We start from the raw sequence: 4,663 nt of genomic DNA, 5'->3' as shown, positions 1-4,663 counted from the left end.
TTATGACCAGCCACCAGAGGTCGTTGAACATCAATACTTTTACACGCTGTTGAGTATTAGTGGTTTTTAAAACATGCGTTTCCTTTACTCCACTCTTTGTTAAAAAAATTCATTCTCGATTGTATTTTGTGAAATACAAATAACAGAGGCAAACAAAATATACATTTTTGAAAACGTTTATTATGTTAATATCTTATTCTTTTGTTCTATTTGGTCGTTGAATTATAAAATTTATATTAATTTACAATACTAGAATTAACAATAAATAAAAACAATTAATATTTCATCGAATTAAAAATAAAAAGGAGGACATGAAAACAGAACAAAATTACAACATCCATTTTCTCCAATAAATCGACAATTTGTTAAACGATTTCAAAAAATCAAATGTCATTTTGTTCATAATAAAGGCTTAGTATTTTAGTAAGACTACATTTTGATAAAACTAATATTTATCGAGATATAACGAATTGAAAAATAAAAGTCGCCGCCAATTCTTCATTTTCGAAGATATTTAAGTCCTGATTTTGTGCTAATTTAAAAATCTTATTACAAAGACGTTTATTAAATATTAATGCGATTCCTCTATCCAAACTTCAGATATACATTTTTATATAAAAATAACAAAATGGCGGACAGTGGGAGAAATAACTGTTTTTCGTAATGATATTTTTAGTTTATTTTTACAAGTAGAATCCGAATTAGTATATTAAGCCCATCATTTTAGAAACACTCTGTATATACGCAACTTTATTTTATTATAATTAAGATTTTTCTATTTCATTTCTTTCAATTTTTATATCTAAACGGGCCTTCCTTAACAATATGCCTGTTATATTTATTTACCGTCTAAATTATAATTATACTTTTTACTTATTTATTAAAAAAGTAAAAAATAGTAGACAGGTTAATTTATTGGTCATCTTGTATTATAAATAATTTTTGATCGATTGTCATTCAAATATATGATTGTCATATTCTTTCTGAAGGTAATGTTTCTCTCACGAATTTAAATGGTTTCTGCTTCTGTAAACATAAAAAATAATAATTAAAGTTAGAAAATATTGTGTGAATTAATGAAATACAGGGTGTCCCATATAAAACGCAACCCATCAATCACTCATTCATGAAATTTCAAAAGTCACGCTTACTCCCCTACTCCTTACTGAAATGGACTCGTCCAACATCTGAACATCGCGGCGACGCAGTAGAACACTACCGATAGTAACAACAATGCAATCATAACTTTCAGTGTATTGCTAGAGACAAGATGGAGTTTTCGATAGATGAACGTGTTTTCATTGTCGAGTCGTACTTCAGTATGAAATCAGCGGTTGCAGTGTAAGATTTGTTTCGCCATAAGTACCCGGATAAACCGGCGGCTCCTAACAAAACATCATTATTAAGGTTAGTCGCAAAATTTAGAAAGACCGGTTCTGTTAATAACAAGAAACACATAACTGTATTCAACACTGACGCAGAGCGTCAGTGTTGAATACAGATACAGTCGCTAAAATCAAAGACCGATTACTCGCCTCGCCAATCGATCAGACGTTTGTCTGCTGAAAATTAATTTGTCTAAATCGACTGTTCATCGGGCGACCAAACGATTACAATTACGACCTTATCGCATTCAAACGGTTCATCGACTTCTTGAGCCCGAAAAAGAAAAACGGCTACAATATTGTCAACGGTTCCGTCGATTTCTACGATTAGTTGTCGATTAGTTCTGCGTGACAGAATTAATGATATGGATTCGTTATTTTTCACAGATGAAGCACGGTTTCATTTGGATGGCTACGTAAACAGCCAAAACAGTAGAATATGGAGTGCTGAATATCCCCCACGTTTATCACGAAAAACAATTACACCCGCAGAAGTTGGGCGTATGATACGCGATATCGTGGAAGAAAATAATCGGTCCTATCTTTTCGAGTACACCGTTAATGCACAACGATATCATGATATTTTATTTCAGTTCATCGTACTTTTGGAAGAGGAAGACAGACACTGCTGGCTACAACATGACGGTGCGACATCGCACTACGCCGGTTCAACTTCTGATTTCGTCGGGGAATTCTTTGGTTGTGTTATCAGTCGAGGCTTGTAGCTACCAAGATCTCCAGATTTGACTGCGGCGGATTTTTTTCTACTGGGTTACCTCAAAGAAAAAGCAACAAACCACGAACACTTGAACGATTGAAAATCAATATTGAACAAGCTGTATTAAATATCCAGCCACAAACTTTGAAAAAAGTTGCAAGAAACGCTGTAAAAAGAATTGAAGCTGGTATTCAAGAAGATGGCGGCCACTTGCAACATTTACTCTTAATGGATGATAATAATAAAAATTACATTTACATTTACACATGCCTTTTTATTATTTCAATACCTACTAATATAAGGTTGGGTTGCGTTTTATATGGGACACCCTGTATGTTTTATTGTTTATTGTATTATTTATCAAATACCCAAGTGGTCAAATAAGTATTGATTTTATATATTTTAATTCTACCAAATTGGAACTCTACCATATTTATAAATATTAAATCTAAAAATAATTTCATTTTATTTATAATACCTTATCAGACTATATCAAATAATTTGCTGAATATGAATTTGAAGTGTAAGATTTAATAAAATGGATTTCAATTATATATATATATATATATATATATATATATATGGTGTGTCCCACGAAGTACCCAACGTATTTCATAAGTATATTCTTCTCATAAAAAGAATGAAAACATTTTATATAATCATCAGGCTGGAAACACTTCACTAACGAGTTACGGCTAGCGAATAATTTCGCCCGGAATTTAGCTCCCCCAATGAAATGATGTCATACAGAAATTTTTAGGACGTTAATTGAGGAGCGAAGTTAATTATTCCTATGTTTTTGACATAGAAAATCGAATAAAATACATTTCAAAACTGGATCTTCAGTACTATTCATGATATTCGAAGTAAAAACTGCAAAATTTGTGTTATGAAATCGGTCCATCGAAACATACGGGTACCAGAACAGAAATTTGTAACGTAACGAAAACGTGTATGTCGTCTACGTTAATAGCTCCCTAATTATTAGTCTTAGAGACGTAAATGGGGTGTCATTTTATAACTTACATGGTCAGGTCATAGTTACGACTTTGAGTTTGCATCAATAGCGAACGGGTTGGCCGGGAGAGAACACACCACAGATCGGCTAAAACTGTTGCTCTCGCTCATTTCCACTCAGTGTAGTTAATGACTTAGGTGCGATAGCGCAATTATTCGTGTGTTTCTGTTTATAGTTTTTTTCGAGATATATCGATTTAAATAATAATAAATGTATTTTGCACGATAGTTATGTGTAATTTAATGTAAACACGTAAAGAAGTAAAAAAATAATATGTCAGTCTCAACCCGCGTAAAAGAAACCCGGAAATATAAATTACGCATATCGTTGGAACGACAAAGTTATGGGCCACGCAAGTGTACCTCAATGTCCGGTGACGAGCGAGCGAAACTGTTTCTGGAGCGTTGCAAATTGGCACGGCTCGCTCAGTGAAGGAGGCTGATGACGCGAGCACCTCTACCGCTGCTTATTATGCTTTATTCCTTTTATTTCTCATATCACAGACCGATTTTGAACAAAATTAACGTTGAATATTAGTCGAAATAAATATCATTTATTGTTTTATGTTAAAATTAAATTTAGTACGCGTCTAGTTTTTATTTCGATCCGATACTCGCTAACATACAGACCGACCAATTTATCTGTTGAGTTGGCCAAATGAAGGAACTAACATTTTCAATTGTACAATTTCAGTTTTGTTCAAAAATAATACGATGGTGGTTGTCTCATTTAACTCTACATATAAGTTGGTCGATCTGTAGACCGGACGGGACCTTCATTCAATATCTGTAACGTTTCACGTTGAACCAACGGCCGTGAGCCCCAACACAGCTCCAACCGGTTTTTTTTTAAGATTGCAATGAAATAACTTTGTTAAGTCACTAATAAATGCGTAAAAGTTATTAAAAAGGCTTGTAGAGTATTTAATTATATAAATATCGAATTATAAAACATATATAAGTATATATATATATATATATATATATATATATATACTTCTTCGTGGGACACTACCACCCCTAATACAAACAAACACACACAGACACACACACACACACACGCACACACACACGCACACACACACACACACAAACACACACACACACACACACACACACACACACACGCACGCACGCACACACACACACACACACAAATCACAGAGAATTAGAAAGAGAGAGAGAGACAGACAGGCGCGCAGACACATGCTCGCACACACACCAGCGAACGCGCGTCTCTACACACATACCCAAAAAGTGAGAGAGAGAAAGTGAGAGAGAGAGAGAGAGTGAGGATGAAATAGTTAGAATTAGAGAGAGAGAGTGAGAGAGAGAATGACAGTGTGTTTGTGAGCGTCTCTCTCTCTCTCAGAGAGAGAGAGAGAGAGACGCGCGCGCGCGCACACACAAACAGATAGAGAGATAGAGTGAGAGAGAGAGAATGAAATAGTTAGAATTAGAAAGAGTGAGAGAGAATCAAATAGTTAGAATTAGACAGATAGAGAGAGAGTGAGAAAGAGATCGAGAGAAAGAGAGATAGTGT

The 4,663-nt window shown here is 34.4% G+C and overlaps 1 protein-coding gene across 1 annotated transcript in view; it reads right to left on the bottom strand.

Moving 5' to 3' along the window:
• Positions 1 to 492: 492 nt before the first annotated feature.
• The window catches only part of LOC142323001 (glycine receptor subunit alpha-2-like), a 34,405-nt gene continuing 30,234 nt past the window's right edge, over positions 493 to 4,663 (bottom strand). Inside the window, exon 7 of the mRNA XM_075362096.1 lies at positions 493 to 1,026. The gene's annotated coding sequence lies outside the window, so the exon portion shown is untranslated. The remainder of the gene's footprint in view (positions 1,027 to 4,663) is intronic.

This window comes from Lycorma delicatula, chromosome 4 (genome assembly GCF_047948215.1).
Source record: "Lycorma delicatula isolate Av1 chromosome 4, ASM4794821v1, whole genome shotgun sequence".
Taxonomy (NCBI): domain Eukaryota; kingdom Metazoa; phylum Arthropoda; class Insecta; order Hemiptera; family Fulgoridae; genus Lycorma; species Lycorma delicatula.
This window is presented reverse-complemented; position numbering and strand designations above follow the sequence as displayed.